The sequence below is a fragment of the Rattus norvegicus genome, chromosome 4, assembly GCF_036323735.1.
Source record: "Rattus norvegicus strain BN/NHsdMcwi chromosome 4, GRCr8, whole genome shotgun sequence".
Lineage (NCBI taxonomy): Eukaryota > Metazoa > Chordata > Mammalia > Rodentia > Muridae > Rattus > Rattus norvegicus.
In genome coordinates, this window is record NC_086022.1 from 111,017,851 (window position 1) to 111,039,594 (window position 21,744).

Below are 21,744 nucleotides of genomic sequence, written 5' to 3' on the forward strand. Positions count from 1 at the left end.
GTATGTGTCTTTTTCTAAATGGAGAAATGTCTTTTTAGCTGGGATAGGTCCCGGTCTCTCCATGGTTCAGAATCTGTGCCCTAAATCAGCTCAGTTCCTACACTTCCACATAGAATCTGACTCTCTTTCACTGTCCACTACTGGGTCTCCCAGTCTCAATGGCAAGCTCTTTGATTCAATAGCATTTCCATCTTCATAGAACTTAGTCCAGACCAGGGAAACCCAGTGGGAGCTAAATATTGCCTGAGCAGCGGAAACGAGTAAAAATAAATCAAACACTTTCTATTGAAATTTGAAGACTCAGCTTCAGTGCTAAGTTCCAGCTTTGTCCCTTAGTTTCTGGCACTAAGCAACTCTGCTGGAGGACAGTAGTGCCATTCCTACTAAACAGATTATGTGAAAAGCAGGGTCAAGTGCTATTTCTCAATAACGTTTTAGCCACAATAAAGAAAACATTAGCACTTTCACTCTCACCTCACTCTTTTATAAGTCAAAGGGGCTCCATATATATAGAATAGAATAGAAAATTACAAGATTGGGAAATCTGTTAAAGGCGTTTCTTCTATAGTATTAAGGAAAATTTATTGATCAAAATAGCTTTATATTACCACAAATCTTTAACATGTGCAAGAAAATCCAACACTATAAGGAATTCTCCTTTTAAAATCGATGTTTAATAACAGTCATTCATCAATTTACTCCCACCTAAAAGGTATGAACAAAGAATAAATGAGGGGCTAGAGAAATGGTTCAGCTAGTAAAAGCACTTTGTATTCTTGCAGAGGACCTGAGTTCATGTGCTACCATCCATAGTAGGTGGCTCATAACTGCCACCTCCTGTAACTCCAGATCCAGTGGATCCAGTGGTTTCTTGCAGCTTGGATATTCACCCAAATGAGTACATGCACATGCTCTCATGCTCTCTCTCTCTTTCTCTCTCTCTCTCTCTCTCTCTCTCTCTCTCTCTCTCTCTCTCTGTGTGTGTGTCTCTGTCTCTCTGTCTCTATCTGTCTCTTTCTCTGTCTCTCTGTCTCTCTGTTTCTCTCTCTCTTTCACACACACACACACACACACACACACACACAACTTAAAAAATTAAAACATAGGAATTGTCTAAATGATGACAATGGTTATGACTGTGGTTGGTGGTTGTGTCCTGATGAGGATGGTGGTGGTATGATGGTGATGTTGATGATAATGATGGGGGTGGACAGAGTCCTTTTCCTACAGTAGGTACTTGCTCTTAAATTAGTTGTATAAATCTCATACATGTTTTGAGTTAATCCCTACTTCTTTAAGATGGAAATACTATTATCATCTCCATGTTGGGGGGTGGTAAAGTTTAGGTAGAGACAGTTAAATAGCCATGGTTATCAAAGACATATCTGAGTTGTTACAGTGACTCATTGATTTTATAGAGTATAGGTAGATTTGGCATTAACATAGTAATGATTACTAACATATGTAGTGCATGATAAAAGGCCAGGTCCTATAAAAATTCTAGGGGCTTCTATGCATAGTAGTAGGCACATGTTTCCTTATTTTATATATTGAACATACAAAGAAGTAAACCAAGACTAAGGTTACATGGTCACAAACATCACTTGGAACAACTTCATATAAGTGATATTTTCTTTGTTTTAATTAGCTACTTATTACACGCATGCACAATCCAAGTATTTTAATTGTACTTCTCTTCCTAACCCTTCCCAGATCACTTCCATTCTCAACTTCAGTTCTTTTTCTTTCCTCCATTTACTCAAATTGTGAATGTGCAGTCATCCACTGTAGTGTGGTTGATTCGCTGTGGGCAACACCCTTAAAGGAAACTGACACTCCCTCCCCAAAAGCCTTCAGCTGTCTACAGCTCCTCAGTTAGGGGTAGGGGCTCAGGACCCCCTCCTATCTCTATGCTAGGATACTAATGAGCTTTATGTTCTGTAGTCGTCTGGGGGTAAACACAGCTGCTCTGAGTTAATAAATTCAGTAATCCTGTCACATCTATGAAGATAATGTTTCCTTCTGATCCTTCTTAACTTTCATCTGCTGAAGTCATTTTGCTTCCTCCTCTATGGTGGATCTTCAGCCTTGCCAAGAAGAGATTTAATATATATTTTGTGCCCATTTTAGAAGCAGGCATATTATACTCCTTTCCATGGAAAAGGAAAGTACAGAAGCTGTTTCCTCTCTCATCCATACCTCCTTTACTTAACTGCTCAAAACATCTTCATCTCTAGTTTCAATTACTCTAGCAGTCTTCTCATCTTCGTTTGACCTATTACTTCTGGTTTGGCTTCTCTATGCCCTCTCTTCTACACAGCACAAAAGGTCAACTAAATTCACAGTCCATCTTCCACACCATTTATCCTTGAACACTGCACTGACTAAGCCCTTCAGTCACTCACCACTGCCCACAGCAAAGGTCAAAAACCCTTTAAATCCCTCTAAGAAGCCCTAGATCTAGCTTAACTTTGTTTCCTCATTTGGTCTCACCTCTCCATGTGCCCCATTCCCCTTTTTCACAGATCCAGCAATGACAACTCCAAACTGTTTAGACAGCCTAGGAACACAACTTGTTTTTATTGGCCCTGAACCTCCCACCTAAGACGAACTTCCCCAGGACTATATTCCTTTATTTGTTTTCTATCCATCCTTTAAGGGTTCAGATCAAGTGTGCCCTCCTCCATGAAGCCTTCAGGAAAGCCTCTAAAAAGTAACTGACAATAACAGCTGACTATCTCCACTAGTCACTTCAGCGTTCCCAAAGCCAGTGATGTGTTTATGCTAAGTCCTCTTCAGCAGCTGGCTCGTGTCCTGTCCCTTTAAAATTGCACCGAATGACTTTCAACAGCCCTTTGTTTCAGTGTTTTCAGGTGTGCACTAATAATAAAGCTGAGGCTGACGCTGTTGTAACTTTTTTGGGAATACGTGACATGTAGTCGGAACCAAACAGAACTATAAATTGCTTGGCTGATGAAAATCCCCCAATATATCCCTTGAGGCTGCTTTGCAGATCCTTCATAACTGGTTCAAACAGCTGCAGCATTCTCCAAAAAGGTAGAACACTTAAAGTCAACTTTTTAACAACCTGGAATAACAAGAAAATCTTCAGAAAGAAAGCACCTGAACATTGTCAAACCCAGGTAGATTACTGGGCAAGGAGGTAAGCTAACAGCATCTGGAAAGCCACACAGTTAGTCACACAGAAATTGAAAATGGATGGGTACTTGTCTAGTTTCTTTTTATTTAATGTGATAAAACACTTTGACCAGAAATGACTCAGAGAGGATGGGTTTATTTCCTTTTATCACTTCTAGCTCATAATCCAAGATTGAGGGAAGTCAGAGCAGGCATTTAAGGCAGGAAACTGAAAGCAGGAGTGTTTGCTAGTCCATGCAGAATTACCTGTGACCAGGGAACTCTGTCTCAGTCAAGGAAGTATAGAAGAACACTTGCTTAAAGAATGCTACTTGATAATTGTCCCACTTACAGCCAAGGAAGAAAAAAAAAAAAGATGGTGGCTGTTTCACAAGCTATTTCTTGGTGTTCTCTCTATCTCTTTCTCTTTTTTCTCTTTCGTGTGTGTGTGTGTGTGTGTGTGTGTGTGTGTGTGTGTGTGTATAAACACACATATACATATAAAATACATCAATGTACACTTATTTAATAAATATGTAAGGGCTAAGTCAGCCTTAAAAATCAAAATACAACATACCATTTAAAGACAAATGAAAGGGGTGACACAAAAGACGAGTAGCCACCTGCTCTGAGTGGGTTTCTCACAGGTAATTCTTTAATGCTGTGAGATTTTTCCCAGAGCCCAGCAGCATGTCTGTTCAAATCCTGTCTATGTTGGGTTCTCATATCAGGCTCTGGGTAAAAGACAAAATGATCCTGATGAGACATAGGGAAGATCAGTTACTTTTGAGCATGTCAGACTGATGCTTCCATGGGTACTTATGTTGGAGTAGAAGTGGGTTAAGAAACTATGTGTGCATAGTGAGGGTAGCCACTGGGGAGAACTAGAGAGAGTTTATTCTTGAGTCTTCACACATTTCCAGATGCTCCAGGATTGTCTCTGTTCATTTGAAAAAGTTGTCTGTTTCATGGAAAGGAACAACGCCTTTGTCACCACACATGAGGGTCATCTGATGTAATCTCTTGACCACAGGGCCCCAGAAAAATAACTTAGCTGGTCTTAACTCCTTTGAAGATAGTGGTTACACTGGTGGGGACAGAATTATAACTTGGCAATACTACTTAGGAAGCATTGTCAGTGATACAAGAGTAGAGAACACTACTGCAAGTGCCACCTCTCTTACACCTAATGGCTCTCCAACCAGCTAATACTTCACTGACTAATTTATACTGTCTAGAACTACCTTCCCATGGAATAGTACTGCACACAGAGGGCTAAACCCTTCTATATCAATTAAGACAATCAAGGTAATCTCTCATAGAAAAACCTGATGAAAAACAATGACCAAATTGACACTCCTTTTGGGTGGCTCTAGGCAGTGTGAAGTTGACCATGTTAACTAGAACAGGATCCTATTGGACTTCAGGAATAACCTGGATCTGTTTCTGCCAAGTCTGAAACAATTCATGTGTGCATAGTGTAAGTGCATAACTTCGATGTCATCTCTGTAACTTCAAATGCCACCACCATAAATTTGGTGTCACCACCATAACTTCAGTTGTCACCTCCATAACTGTTTCCTCATATTCTCTCCTCCTGAATCAATCCACAGCCTTTCAATCAATGTAAGAAAGACATATACTTTCAGCATAAAGTTTGTTGGTAGTTGGGAGATTTTGACATAACATTTTATCAAAAGTAGCACACACACATTAGAGAACATTGGTACACCAAGAGATATTAGATGATTTCATTCAATGGTCTATGTTAGTGCTTACTAACGTTTAAAAACAGTAGATTTCATTATGCCACTATGAACACACATATATAAAGTACTTTGCTCATCTTCCTGTGTTATCCATACTTATCTTCACTACCCCCTTGACTGGCCCTGGTATAATTCCATAGTAGACTCTTTTCTGTTTGCTTGTGTTAATGCAATTTTTTAATGAGCTGAGATCTTGACAAAATGTTACACCCCAGAAAATCTTTTCAAAAACAAAACATTCATCATTTAATCCAAGAAATAAAGCCACTTCTCTGCTGGAGACATCACGAGATCATCCTCCTAATTCCAAGTCTCGAAACAAATTCCTATCACTAGGAAGCTTAGCTCTGAATTCTAAATTTTGGATGAGGAGATAAGACTTTCTCTTCTGTAGATTCTACTGTTTCTTACTCAACACAGAAAGTCATGTTCCATTTTGTGTGTCCCCCCATCCAATATTAAGGTCCCAGCAGGGTCACTTGCCTTCATTCCAACACTAGCCAGGTACATAGGGAAGTTGTGACAAAGAGGAGCCAGCTTTTATCCTGACTCCAGTAGCCAGTTGCCTGAGGACCACAGCCTGTAAACACCCTAGTGACTGCAGTAGAAAACAGGAAACTAGCATTGGGACAAAAAAAGAAAAGAAATAAGTTTTTAAAACTATAGCTAATGAGTTTGGTTCTAAAAATAATGCATTATATTTAAAATATCTCTATATATTATGTGTGTGTTTGCATCTGTATGAGTACCTGTTTGTGTGTCTGCTTGTGTGCCTGTGTGAATATCCTTTTGTTTAAATTTATTTTTATTGGATATCTTTTATTCACATTTCAAATGTTATCCCCTTTCCCAGTTTCCCTTCCAGAAACCCTGTATCCCATTCCCCCCTCCATTTTTTCTATGAGGGTGTCCCCCACCCAACTACCCACCCCTTCCCACTGCCCCGCCCTGACTTTCCCCTACACTGGAGGGTCCAGCTTCACAGGACCCAGGGCTTCTCCTTCCATTGGTGCTCAACAAGGCCATCCTCTGCTACACAAGCAGCTGGAGTCATAGGTTTGACCATGTGTACTCTTTGGGTTGTAGTTTAGTCCCTGAGAGTTAGTATTGTTGTTCTTATGGGGTGGTACACCCCTTCAACTCCTTCAATCCTTTCCCTAACTCCTCCAATGGGACCCCGTTCTCAGTTCAATGGTTGGCTGCTAGCATTTGCCTCTGTATTTGTCAGACTCTGGCAGAGCCTCTCAAAAGACAGCTCTATCTGGCTCCTGTCAGCATGCACTTCCTTTGCATCAGCAATTTTGCCTGGGTTTGGTGGCTGTATGTGTATGGCTAGATCCCCAGGTGGGGCAGGCTCTGAATGGTCATTCATTCAGTCTCTGCTAAATTTTGTCTCCATATCTCCTCCTATGAATAGTTTTGTTTCCCCTTTTAATAAAGAAGGACTGAAGCACCCACACTTTAGTCATATTCTCCTTGAACTTCATGTGGCCTGTGGATTGTATCTTGGATAATACAAGCTTTTGGACTAATATCCACTTATCAGTGCATACCATGTGTTTTTATTGTGATTGGGTTACCTCACTCAGGATGATATTTTCTAGTTCCATTAATTTGCCTATGAATTTCATGTAGTCATTGTTTTTAATAGCTAAGTACTACTCCATTGTGTAAAATGTACCACATTTTCTGTATCCATTCCTCTGTTGAGGGAAATCTGGGTTCTTTCCAGCTTCTGGATATTATAAATAACACTGCTGTGAATGTAGTGGACCATGTATCCTTGTTATATGTTCAAGCATCTTTTGGGTATATTCCCAGGAGTAATGTAGCTTGGTCCTCTGGTAGTGCAATGTCCAATTTTCTGAGGAACCTCTAGACTGATTTCCAGAGTAGTTGTACCACCAACAACTGAGGAGTGGTGAACGTGCTTTTGTGTGTATGTGCATACATGTATGTGAGTGTGTGTGTGTGTGTATGTGTGTGTTGTGTGTATGTGCATGTATGGGTGAATGGGTCTGTGGGGGTGGTGTTTGAAAGTTTATTCAGGAGCATATATATATATATATACATATATACATATATACATATACATATATATATATGCCATAAGTGTGCATGTACATTTCAGAGAACAACCTTAGGGTGTCATTTCTCCAGTCTTTTTTGTTCTCAAATGCATATGCCTGGCTAACTACCTCTTAACTTCCTGGAATTTTCTATTCTTACCTCCCATCACACTGTAAGAGGCCTGGCATTTTAATAGATGCCATTGGATCCAAGCTTTATGTGGATTCTGAGAATCTGATCCCAAGTCCTTCTGCTTGCAAAGCAAGTACTTTATTGAAGGAGATATCTCATCAGTCCAGATAATCCTGTTTTCTTAAAATTTGTTTCCTAAATTAGACTTTCTGGGAGAGTTTCTTTCAAAGGGCCTATGAAAACAGGACAGGTTGTGTGGTGATGTGTATCTTCAATGGTGCCTCCAGGAAGATGAAGAGCTTTGTTTCAAGGCTGTAGCTTATCTCTGTTACCTAAAATCTCCTGATATTTGATAATATTCTGTTATTTGACAATGGAAAGTCAGATAGAAATTAAAATGTTTTTGAGGAAATAAAAGACTAGTGCTTAAATGATGTATGGTAGGAAAAATGTCCAAGCATCAATCTTCATGCAAGCAAGTGTGTGAGAATGCTTCAAGTTTGCAAGCTTGACTTTTTTAAGGGTATTTACTCGGGGCCAGTTATTTCTCTATATGGTCATAAATGGAAGGGTTGGCTTTAATCCTCACTCTCTGTGACTCCTCCAACATGGTTTCTTTTATCAAAGAGCTTAAGAAGAGAGTGTGTTATGGAAAGGATGAGGTTTTACACACACACATACCTCCCAAAAAACTACCATAAAATCCCACATTTCAGTGTGGGGGAGAATGGATACTCATCCAAGATGTTGAAGACTGTTTTCTATAATTTGCATGTTCATCCATTACGTGTCACACGCTGTGGACAAATGCTCTTTATGGGATAGGCAAAGGTGAAAGTTACCCTTCTGTTTCCTTTTGTCTTGTCCAATTTTATGTCCTTTCTCTTGATTAAAAGAGCCTTCTAAAACTACTCAATTCTCCATGTCCACTCTAATGACAGCAACAGGAACTTTCACGAGAGATTCCCGCTTTACCCTACTTAATAATGTTTTTCTCCATAGAGTCATTGGAGACTTCTGAAACCCATTTCAAATTGTTCATGCTTCTAAGCTGGCAGGGGAACCAAGGTAGCTCTGTGTCACACTAAATTCTATAGCAACCATCTAGGGAATCAGAGAACAATGCAGTATGGGCCATTCTTGTTCCTCTTTGCTGGTCCAAAAAATATGGCTCTATCTTTCAGAAGGAAGAGTCGCAATGCATGTCTTTGATTGTACAAACTCAAGTTTTATGCTTTCTGAGATGATGAAAGCATTTTCATTACTTTGAACAATGGGACTGATGCTGGGCACTGCAATCAAGTGTATGGAGATATCGTAATCAAGATGCAATTGATCATGTATCAGCATTACTCCAAATAAAGCAGCAATTGCACTATGTGAGCCTATTTAGCTTTCCATTAAGTGGAAGAATAAACTGAAATAGGAGATGAGATATTTAACAAGAATCTCTGTCTGGCTTAAGAGATTTGCTACATTTGAGTTTGTCTTAGAGAGAAGAAATCAGTGAATATGACTATGTAGACATTCACTCTTCTTACTTGCAAATAAGTAAACAAATAACCTACAAACTTTTTCAGATCTGATAAAGAATGAGCCATCAAAGCAAAGACAGTAAGTTTTAGAATCTATTGGAAAAAATAGTTTATGAAGAGAAATGAAAAATATAAAATGTATATCCCAAGAAAATTCTCCTGGATTCTGTGGGGCTGCTACAGTCCATACTTTGAAGCTGTAGTTACTCCATCCTTTGTGAGTAAGGGAGACTTCCAGACACACTTCTCTACTAATGGAGAAGAAAGTGGAATAGGAAGAAAAAAGGATATGGAGAAGAATGAATTGCAGGAGCTATTTTCAAAAGTTTGGGTACATTCAGCTGAATATTACTCTCTAGTCTCAGCTTCTTTGTTCTCTGTATCACAAAGAAGTTATGCAGAGAAATTCATATCAACCATGGAAGCATCTGTTAATGCTTTAAAATGACAGAATGGCAGACTCTCAGTAGGTGTGTATTATAGTATTAATTGTATGGATAGGTGTATAGATTAATAAGTAGATGGGTAATTGGGTTAGTGAATGGGGGTATATATATATATATATATACATACATACATACATACATACATACATATGGCAAACAGTAGATTATAGATTTTGGGAAATATGGATACATGGATGGTTGGATAGATGAATTGGTTGGGGGCTGAATGAGTGGATGAAAGGTAAAAAAAAAGGAAATGTTGTGTGAGTGGTAGACTATTCAGTGAGACAATAAATGAAGAGAGTCATCAGCAAAGAATGACAAACATCAATTTTATTCCTATGCATTTTTGTTGGTCCTATTCCTGGATGTTTTGTAATTTTTTTGCATCTTGAAACCCTTTATCATTAAATGTGTTTCAAAACAGGAGAGGACAAACTCATTCTTAAGAAAATACCAAATGTGGTATAATGGAACTAAATCATGCTTTTACTTTTAGCTGTACAAAAGGTACTTTAAAGTTTTATTGTCAGAGCTAATCCTTGAGCACATGTCCACTTAGTTCACTGAAACATTGGCGCACTCCTTCATAGCAGCATGTGTTGCCACTGGTCTAGAATAAAGTGAGAATTGAGCAAAGCTCCCCAAGAAGTGAAAAATATAGTGGGCTGACCTAGCTTGTGGGACTGCATGCTGTACTTTTGCAATGTTCACTTCCAGTTATAGTGCCAGGTGAATCGTTATATAATTATGAGGTATTGGCTTTCAATCTGGGTCCAGAAAGGCTCTTTCCAGAACTTTTAAAAATTTTGCTCCATATAGGATCATCTCAATCTACCAAAGGGGCAATTGAGAAGTCATGTTCATGACTGATGGACACCTTTATTTTAAACACATCTGGCTTACTTGTGAATGCAAACTGACCTGTTTGAAAGATTGACAAGGTGTTATTTTAAGTTGTGAATTTATTCACCTCACAAAGCTGCCAAAATAGGGTATGAGTCAGGAGCCAATCCACAAAAATGGTGATTTAGCAGAGAAACTATTACATGGTCAAATACAGCACCCCAAAAACATCAGGACATATTTGGAAGGATGTGGAAAATAGGAATTAAAACATATCAAGAATTCATGGCTAACGTTTTTCTGGTTAAGGGGGAAATGAGGCATTGAATATTGAAATGTTGGCAGGGATACAGGACTGTCCTCAGCAGTGCCCATTTATCCACACAGATGGAAAATCAATGTGAAATTTTTACTGGATGGGCTTTTCTTCTCCTCCCTACCCTATAGAAAGGTAACTTCATATACTTATTCCAAAGAATTGATATATTGGCTATCCTCAACAATAAAAGGACTTCAGGGGGAATCACTATCCCTGAACTCAAGCAGTATTACAGAGCAATAGTGATAAAAACTGCATGGTATTGGTACAGAGACAGACAGATAGACCAATGGAATAGAATTGAAGACCCAGAAATGAACCCACACACCTATGGTCACTTGATTTTGACAAAGGAGCCAAAACCATCCAATGGAAAAAAGATAGCATTTTCAGCAAATGGTGCTGGTTCAACTGGAGGGCAACATGTAGAAGAATGCAGATCGATCCATGCTTATCACCCTGTACAAAGCTTAAGTCCAAGTGGATCAAGGACCTCCACATCAAACCAGACACACTCAAACTAATAGAAGAAAAACTAGGGAAGCATCTGGAACACATGGGCACTGGAAAAAATTTCCTGAACAAAACACCAATGGCTTATGCTCTAAGATCAAGAATCGACAAATGGGATCTCATAAAACTGCAAAGCTTCTGTAAGGCAAAGGACACTGTGGTTAGGACAAAACGGCAACCAACAGATTGGGAAAAGATCTTTACCAATCCTACAACAGATAGAGGCCTTATAGCCAAAATATACAAAGAACTCAAGAAGTTAGACCGCAGGGAAACAAATAACCCTATTAAAAAATGGGGTTCAGAGCTAAACAAAGAATTCACAGCTGAGGAATGCCGAATGGCCGAGAAACACCTAAAGAAATGTTCAACATCTTTAGTCATAAGGGAAATGCAAATCAAAACAACCCTGAGATTTCACCTCACACCAGTGAGAATGGCTAAGATCAAAAACTCAGGTGACAGCAGATGCTGGCGAGGATGTGGAGAAAGAGGAACACTCCTCCATTGTTGGTGGGATTGCAGACTGGTAAAACCATTCTGGAAATCAGTCAGGAGGTTCCTCAGAAAATTGGACATTGAACTGCCTGAGGATCCAGCTATACCTCTCTTGGGCATATACCCAAAAGATGCCTCAACATATAAAAGAGACACGTGCTCCACTATGTTCATCGCAGCCTTATTTATAATAGCCAGAAACTGGAAAGAACCCAGATGCCCCTCAACAGAGGAATGGATACAGAAAATGTGGTACATCTACACAATGGAATATTACTCAGCTATCAAAAACAACGAGTTTATGAAATTCGTAGGCAAATGGTTGGAACTGGAAAATATCATCCTGAGTGAGCTAACCCAATCACAGAAAGACATACATGGTATGCACTCATTGATAAGTGGCTATTAGCCCAAATGCTTGAATTACCCTAGATCCCTCGAACAAACGAAACTCAAAACGGATGATCAAAATGTGAATGCTTCACTCCTTCTTTAAATGAGGAAAAAGAATACCCTTGGCAGGGAAGGGAGAGGCAAAGATTAAAACAGAGACTGAAGGAACACCCATTCAGAGCCTGCCCCACATGTGGCCCATACATATACAGCCACCCAATTAGACAAGATGGATGAAGCAAAGAAGTGCAGACCGACAGGAGCCGGATGTAGATCTCTCCTGAGAGACACAGCCAGAATACAGCAAATACAGAGGCGAATGCCAGCAGCAAACCACTGAACTGAGAATAGGTCCCCTATTGAAGGAATCAGAGAAAGAACTGGAAGAGCTTGAAGGGGCTCGAGACCCCAAAAGTACAACAATGCCAAGCAATCAGAGCTTCCAGGGACTAAGCCACTACCTAAAGACTATACATGGACTGACCCTGGACTCTGACCCCATAGGTAGCAATGAATATCCTAGTAAGAGCACCAGTGGAAGGGGAAGCCCTGGGTCCTGCTAAGACTGAACCCCCAGTGAACTAGTCTATGGGGGGAGGGCGGCAATGGGGGGAGGGTTGGGAGGGGAACACCCATGAGGAAGGGGAGGGGGGAGGGGGATGTTTGCCCAGATACCGGGAAAGGGAATAACACTCGAAATGTATATAAGAAATACTCAAGTTAATAAAAAAAAAAGTATAAGTATTAGTAAATATTTGTATAAATTAATGGTAATAAATAATCATATTAATCAGTCTCTATTTTGGAAAAAAAAAAGAATTGATATATTGAAAGGATATTCTGGAATATACAGTTGAGCAAAAGGTGTTAAACTAAACAATTCAAGATCAAGGTACTCTTCCATAGGATGTAAGAACAATGCTGCATTTGTCATCTTTAAATTACTGTAATATATATATGTATATATATATGGATATACTCTATAGACATGTATACTATACTTATACATGTAAATATACTATAAGTTACACAACAGAACTGTAGGACAGTCCATATTTAATCAAGTACTTGTTATAATCAAATAATTGTGCTGCTATATCAGGAAAAATTCCGTGAGTTTCTGTGTATGTATGAGAAAGAGGTCTACACCATTAACAGTGTGTTGTTGCTATGAATTCATCTATGCTAAGGGGAGAGGATATGATGTGTGTCATTCAACAATGTAGGATATGGTTTCTATCTTATATACTAAAAGAATTGATCTCCTGATGATGTATTGCAGCCAGATATCATGGTTTGAAACAATATTTAAGGGCTCGGAGATGGCTCAACAGTTATCATGAAGATCAGAACACCTGAATAAAGACTGTCTGGGTGATGTCAAGTCTTAAATTACAGAAACACTAGACAGAGGCCGGTGCAGTATGGAGACTTTCTAGGCCAAAGAAATCACCAAGCTTTGAGTTCTGGCAAAATACTTTGCTTCAATGTATAAGAAGGATAACAACCAATGGAAGACACCTTATATCAACTTCTTGACACCACATGCATGCATATATGCAGAAGCATATACCTGCATGGAAACAGGTACCCATACATACGAGAACACACATGTACAAAAAGCCTGACTCATTTTTATGGGATTGTTCTCAGAGGTTTTAGGTATTCAGCACAGAATAGGTGAGCTATCTGCTTCAGATTTCACTTGATTGAGGCCTCTAGTCTCATTCTCACGGATTTTCCAAGCTCACTGGTAGTTGCTAAATCCAGTTCCTTAAAGTAAATTGGCCCCATTTCTGTACTGGTTGAGCTAGGTGATGCTTGACAGTTATAAATCTCCTACTACACTTGTTGCCCTCTTATTATGCTAATTTCTTTATCCATCAAGGTAGGCTTTAATATAGTGAATGATATTCAAGGGTGGCCACACCATAATAATCCTTAGTTCTTACGCTCCATGTGAAGGTCTTTTCAGGGTGGGTAACACAGCTCTGATGTCTTTGGCCCATCTTAAAATTTTCTGAGCAACCAACATTTTCCAGTCAAAATGATGAAAAGTAATAACCTGTCATTATAGGAGATTCTATGTTTTCTGATCCTATCAGCAGAGCCAAGCCTCAGTACAGAGATTAACAAAGGAGGATCAGATGTCTCTTCAAGCCAGCTAGATGTAGGCAAATTAATTAGAGAATTCTAGAACTCAGAAGGAAAGTACTGCTTATTCTTTGAGTCTCACAAGAAGATATCTTCTTCTTGCAGTACTCTTAGAAATGTGACCTTTCCATTGGAGTGCCCAACAAAAATTTATACACTTACAATGCAACCTCTATACCTGTGCCTAAGGGAAAGATTGTAAGACCAAGAAAATCAGAAAGTCTGCTCTGAGATTCTGTCTCCTTGATATGACAAGGGAGCCAACTCATGAAATTTCAAAGACATGGCTTCCTATCAAACCTTCATGAGGATAATGCCAGTTGACATACCAGTGTGGATGCAGCAAAAAAAATCTCTTGGAGCCCCAGCCATATATAAAGAACAACAGGCAATTAACAGTTCCAAGACATGGAGAATTAAACTTCCGTACATATTAGTCCTTCAATTCATTGTACAAACGGTTACCCTTAAATAATATATATACAAGAAAGACTAACCAGACTTAGCAGATTGTATAATATACTTATTCATAAAAAATTAACACTATAACTAAGGAGTAAGAGGAACAGGAGAGATCTTGGAAGAAGGGGAAGGAAGGGAAGTTATGCAACTTTAATTTAAAAAAAAGAATTATGGTTTCTTATATTTAATAAACAGTCTCAGGTGGTGATGGAGACTCATTTCTGTATTCTTCGTCTTTGAAAAACAAGTCTGAGAATCTCTGCAAGTTTAAGGCCAGCCAAATGAATGACGCACAAGATCCTGTCTCAACCATGCAAACATACAAACAAACAAAGATTCCAAAAGGAAAATTCCACAGTGTTACCAGCTACGTACAGTTTCGTTGTGCATAAGCGTCTGTTGGAATGCGTGCAGTTCCCAGTAGCACATGTGTATACACATAGAAAAAGACTATCCAAGTAGATACATGCTTATAGACGCAGCGTCGTGCAGATATTCTTTGCATTGTTCTTGACACAGTAGTTTAGTAGTTTAGAAACGAGTTATTTCTTGTGGCCTTCTGCTCTTTTACTTTTGTCCCTAAATATCTCAAAAGAGAAAGTGTTTCCAGCACGTAACACACAGTCCACATTCCTGGATCAACTCTACATGATGCTCTTTGGGTTATAGAGCAAGAATCAGAACAGGATTTTGTGTGATAGTGTATATGAATAATGGCACACTTAGGAGATGGGGGCAGCAAAATCAGAAATTCAAAATCATCCTCAATTTTATAAGTTCAAGATAATACAGTGTTACTTGAAAACCTATATTTTAAAAAGAGAAGTTTGTGATAATTAAACTCAACTGCCTTATGGATTCCGACTTTAAAAGGAAAATACATTGCTAAAGTTATTTCTGAATATATGATATGATTATACCCTATAGTTCCTTTTTTATACAAATCAGGCCTGTTGAATTATTTTCTCAATGGTTTCTTTGGGACTATCAATCATTTTTTTGAACACATGTTACTGGTTAAATAAACATTTTGGCCTCCGTTCACATATACAATTATGTAACTTAAAATAAATTCTCTGTTATTAGTTCCAATATCTTTTACTTTAACATTATATAAAACCAATTATTAATTAGTGTGCATGGTTAGAAAGATAATAAATCATAAGCAATTACAGTAGACTGAGAATGTATCTCAGTTTGTAATACTTGCCTAGTATGCATGAATCCCTGGTTCAATTAGAGCACAGTCAAAACTGGGATTGATGGCACACAAATGTAAGCTGAGCACAGAAGAGTTGGAGACAGCAAGACCAAGAGTTAAAGACCTAGTCAAAGAAGTTTCTTTGCACAGCAGGTGGGCATTGAAATAGAAACTCACTGTTAGTTAAAAGGCAAAGAACAAGACTTCCAAGGCTCAGGGATCAGTGTAGGAGAGAGAGAGAGGATTGTAAGACTGAAACAATGTCTCATTAACTCAAATAGCTGCAGTTCTCTGCACTAGACCTGTCTATGATCAAGTTAGCCAATACTCAAGCAGGGAACTGGAGGAGTACACCAGCCCTGATTCCTAACTGAGGAGCAATGGACAGTTGATGGCTTCTGGAGAGGGAGAAGTAAGTTTTCTTTTAAAATGTAGTTTTTCCTAAGTTAGCAACCACCCAAAGGTTTATGGCTCTGTACCCAAGAGTATGTGGGTAACACATATTTCAGTCAATGGGTTATTTTTAAAAGTAAGATAAAATAAAAACAGAATATGAAATATTGGTGGTGGGAATATTTTGGAAAGGTAAAGGTAGACATTGGAAGAATTAAGGGAAGGAGCTGGTGATGAATATGATCAAAATACATTACATACAGTTCTCAAATAATTAATAAAATATTATTAAATAGAGAAAAATTACTTTAAAATGACAAGAATTTAAAAAAAACAGAAAAAGTAAGGTCACAAGAACAACAAAAATATAATAAAGGTAATTTTCTTGCTGATTGGTTAGAGTCGACCGATAGTAAAAATGAAAGAATACTTTATAAACAGGTTTTGAAATCTGCTGAGTATTAATGAATCAAACCAAACACATTCACACATGTCTTTATCTACAGCAAGTCTTCGGCCTCCAGCTTTCTTAAGAAAAATAAACCCCAGCACTCTCGTTCTGCCCTCTACAACAGAGCATCCCCACTCTCACACGCTTCTCCTGAGTCACACTACTTCTTTAAAAGGCATCTTGTTGATGATGAAATGGTGAGTCACAAACACGGGGGAATTAAAGGCCTTTAAAATTAGTAAAAATTCAAAAATAAAAGTGAAAAGCTCTATTTTTTTCAAGTTCTAAAATGCCCAAGGCACAATAAGAATTTTTCAAGCAGTCAGACCTCCTTTTATAAAATGTAACCAGGACAAATTGAATTGTTTGAGCAAATAAAACAAAAATTCTGCAGTGGCAAGACAAGTGATAAAGGACTGATATCAGGAAAATAACCAAACAAGAAGAAACAAATTCTAATAGTACCTGATAACAGCCACTTCATACATGAAAAATTATATGAAGCCATTGTTGTCTTTACTTTGATCAGAAAGATGATTTTATCAAAATTGAAAAAGTATTTTATGCTATAGAGGGTAACTAGCCATTTGTTTGTGTGTGTGTGTGTGTGTGTGTGTGTGTGTGTGTGAATGTGAAAAAGGTGATTTTTGCATTAAGATGGACAGTCACCTCATGTAGAAGTTTCTTTTGTTGTCCATGAGTCGACTCATTTCTTAAGCTTTGCAGTAAACTATCATGCATAGAGTGGATACAAAAACCCAGGAAGTTAGCCCATGGCCCCAAAACTCACAGCAAAGGTTTATTTCATTCCCATGTTGCAGAAAAATTTGATGTTCCTATGCTTATAACAGCCTTACTTTTGTCTTTGCCTTTAATATTTCACAGTCCTTTTTCTGTATATTCATCTTCACCTGACTGTCTTCCATGGGCATCCGACATTGATATGACCACAGAGAGGAGAGTTAATTCAGTAAGGTTAACAGAAAGACTGAGAGGGCTGATATACAAGGCTAGGCTGACTGTGAACAGGTTAGATAGGAGGGGACAAGCTTACCAACTGAAAACATGTTGCATTATATTATAAAGAGCATCAATTTATAAAAGAACTGAGTTGTGCTATGTCGGCTCCAGGATCAAACTCTCTGATTGCTGACTGGGATAAGTTCTTAGAATTTCAAGGTTGTTCGATATCTTTAAGTAAGCAATGAATAAACTCTTTCTGTTGTATAGCCTCAGTGTGGATCACTTGGTCTCGTTTGAATCACCAGATCATTTCTGATGATCAGCAAAACATCAACTGAGCAAGTAACACAGCCATCTCGCTGATCAAGAATCTTTTGTTGTTGTTTTCAAATCTGTGATTGAAAGCAGGACCTACTTCATACTAGACAAGGACTCTGCCAGAGAGCTACGGAACGTAGTTCCCAGCTCCCTTTCTATTGTTTCATATTATTTTTGACCAAAGTGAAAACTTGGAGATTTGGTAATTCAACAAAATCTCCAGTATTTACTTGTAAGTGCCCCTTCTAAAATATGTGGTTGTTCTCTGAGTTTCCATTAGAGTTGACCGTAATGCCACGCCAGTTTCCTCATTCATGAGATAAGCAACGAATATTTAACATGAATTCACTCTGGTTCTATGAGAGTCATGAATTTTCTTTTATTAGAAATTATCTTTTAATGCTTTAGAACTGTAAACCATGCTTAATTTGAGCTGAAGTGCACCTTCTCCCAGCTTTCTAATAAGCAGGCCCAGTGAAACCATGCAGACTAATTCTCATCTCTCTTCCACATCATGACCTAATAAATACTTGAAAACAGTTCCCTTGACTCTTCAGAGGGCAGCACCCCTGTTACTGCCAAGAGAGTTCAAGTTAAGGAAAGGGGAAACACATATCCTTGCCTAAATCTCCCACCTATGGATCAAATGATGGATCTTTACCTAACAGTTTTCCAAAACATTGCACATCCTCAGAGATAGACCCCATTTACCTATTGATGAATTAATTTCGAGTTGGTCTTTCATTTGTATGTATTTGTAATTTACAATGAACCATATCTTTCTTGCTGGGGGCCACATGCACTGTGCTCCACTAACATTTTAGTTTTCACAATATTGTCAACGTTTTAACTTCACTTATCTGCAAACAACACTTCTATAACTTCATAGTTTTCAAAACTGTACATCTGTGTTATCTCAGAGACTATCACTCTCCCAGACACTTTTCGAAGTTTCTCATGTTTTGATGTCCCTTTTTTGCAGAAAAAGTGGAATTCAATAAGCATAATCTGTTGGTTACTTTTTGTTTGATGTGACCAAATACCTGACTTAAAGGAGCAACTTAATTAAAGGAAGAAGAGCTTGTTTTACCTTACGGGGAACACGACCATGGCCAAGATGATGGGAACTTGCAGCTAGACATGCTCCAATCTCAGTAGACCAGAAGCAGAGAGCTCAGGGTGAAAAGGAGTCTGTCCAATAACCTTAGGTCTAATTTCAGACACCCACTTCTTTTCAACAGTAGTCACTTATTTAAAGATTACATCGCCTGCTAAGATAGTACCACCAAGTAGGAACCAAGTATTCATACATGAGCACTTACAGGAGTGGGTCGTTCAAATCATAACAGGGATAAGGACACCAACACATCCACAAAATATTTGACCCAAAATTTTTCCTGTATACAAGAAATGCAGGGACAAAGATGGGGCAGAGATGGAGGGAATGGGCCACCAACAACTGCCCCACCTTGAGACCCATCCCAGGGGAAAGCATCAATCCTGAGACTATTAATGGTACTCTGTCATGCTTGCAGAAGGAGCCTAGAATAGTTGTACCTCTGAAAGACTCCACCCAGCAGTTGATTGAAACAGATGCGGAGGTCCAGAGCCAAATATTGGCAAATATTGGACAGAGCTCGGTGAGTCTTGTGGAATGGGGGGATCTAGGCCTCTGAAAGGGATAGGAACTCCACAGGAAGACTGATGGAGTAAACTAACCTAGACACTTGGGGGCTCTCAGAGACTGAACCACCCACCAAAGGCTAGACCTACCTCCTTCTCGCCCCCCCACACACATTGGTCTTCATATGGGTCCTGCAACATCTGAAATGTAAAGCAGGACTGCCCCTAACGCCGTTGACTGTCTGTGGATCCCATTCCCCCAACTGTGCTGCCTTGTCTGGCCTCAGTGGGAGAGGATACACCTAGCTCTGCAGAAACTTGATGTGCCAGAGTAAGGAGATACCTGGAGTAGGGAGGGGACCGCCTCCTTCTCAGATGGGAAGGAAACAGGGAAAGTGGAAAGGACTGTGTGAGAGGTGACCAGGAAGAGAGGGGCAATTGAATTGAAGTGTACAATTAAATTTATTTTGAAAAGAAAAAAGAAAGGATGGGGGTTAGAGAGAATTAACTTTCAAAATGATGACTCCAACCTGAAGAGCACACTGAAGAAGGATTCTGTAGAGGGAGGCAAATAGCAGAAACAGGGTCAGGGATTGACATTTCAAAAGATAGCAGGACCTGCCAAATAGCTATCTTTCTAGAAATGTAGGACCTGAAGACCAGTATGTTCTGGCTGGATTATCTGTCACCTTTCTTAACTCTCAGAGGATAGTTGAAACCAGACCCATTAGTTGTTTCTAGAGCAACATGGAATTCACACTAGAGTCAAGGCTTGGCTTTAGAATTCATTCAAATGAATAAAGAAGAAAAAGTATAGGATTATTTTGTTCTCTGGAGTATAACTTCTTGATTTCTTTGTATATATTAGATATTGGCCCTCTATCGGATATAGGATTGGTAAAGATCTTTTCCCATCTGTTGGTTGCCATTTTGTCATATTGACAGTGTCCTTTGCCTTGCAGAAGTTTGCAGTTTTACAAGGTCTCATTTGTCAATTCTTGATCTTAGAGCATAAGCCTTAGGTGTTCTGTTCAGGGAATTTTCCCCTGTGCCCATGTATTCCACATTTTCTTCTATTAATTTCAGTGTATCTGGTTTTGTTTGGAAGACTTTGATCCACTTGGACTTGATCTTTGTACAAGAATGGATCGATTTGCATTCTTATACATACTGACCTCCAGTTCAATCACCACCATTTGTTGAAAATGCTGTCTTTTTTCCACTAGATGGTTTTAGTTCCTTTGTTAACGAGCAAGTGCCCATAGCTGTGTGGGTTCATTTCTGGGTCTTCAATTCTATTCCATTGATCTACCTGCCTGTCTCTGTACCAATACCTTGTAGTTTTTGTCATGATTGCTCTGTAATATAGCTTAAGGTCAGGGATGGAGATTCCCCCAGAAGTACTTTTATTGTGGAGAACAGTTTCCCTATCCTGGATTTTCATTATCCAAAATGAACTTGCAAATTACTCTTTCTAATTCTATGAAGAATTGAATTGGAACTTTGATGGTGATTGCATTGAATCTGTAGATTGCATTCAGCAAGATGAACATTTTTTTCTATATTAATCCTACCAATCCATGAGCATGGGAGATCTTTCAATTTTCTGAGATCTTCTTTCATTTTTTTTCTTCATAAACTTGAAGTTCTTGTCATACAGATCTTTCACTTGCTTAGTTAGAGTTGTGCCAAATCATTTTATTTTATTAGACTCCAGAGAACCAAATAATCCTATTAAAAATGGAGCACAGAGCTAAACAAAAAATTCTCAACTGAGGGATATCAAATGGCTGAGAAGAACCTAAAGAAATGTTCACCATTATTAGTCATCAGGGCAGTACAAATCAAAACAACCCTGAGATTCCAGTGCACACCAGTCAGAATGGGTAAGATCAAAAACTAAGATTACAGTCCAGTCGATGCTAGTGAGAATGCAGAGAAAGAGGAACTGCCCTCCGTTGTTGGTGAAATCGCAAGCTGGTACAACCACTCTGGAAATTAGTCTGGTGGTTTCTCAGAAAATTGGGCATAGTGGTACCTGAGGACCCAGATATACCACTCCTAGGCATATACCCAAAAACTGTTCCAACATATAACAAGGATACATGCTCCACTATGTTCATAGCAGCCTTACTTATAATAGGCAGAAGGTGGAAAGATCCCAGATGTCCTTTAACAGAGGAATGGATACAGAAAATGTGGTAGATTTACACAATTGAGTACACTCAGCTACTAAAAGCAATGACTTCATGAAATTCATAGGCAAATGAATAGGATAAATAGGATAAATGAATAGGATAAATGAAAATATCATTCTGAGTGAGGGAACCCAATCACAAAGAACATACATGGTATGCACTCACTGATAAGTGGATATTAGCGCAAGAGCTCAGAATACCCAAGATAAAACTCACAGACCATATGAAGCTCAAGAAGAAGGAAGACCAAAATGTGGGTCCTTCAGTACTTCTTAGAATGGGGAACCAAATACTCCTGGGAAGAAGAATAGGGAGAAAGAGT

General features: G+C 38.8%; 1 protein-coding gene across 5 annotated transcripts in view; it reads right to left on the minus strand.

The window, feature by feature from the left end:
* Positions 1-21,744, minus strand: part of Ctnna2 (catenin alpha 2) — a 1,149,087-nt gene that overhangs the window by 165,586 nt on the left and 961,757 nt on the right. The window lies entirely within an intron of this gene.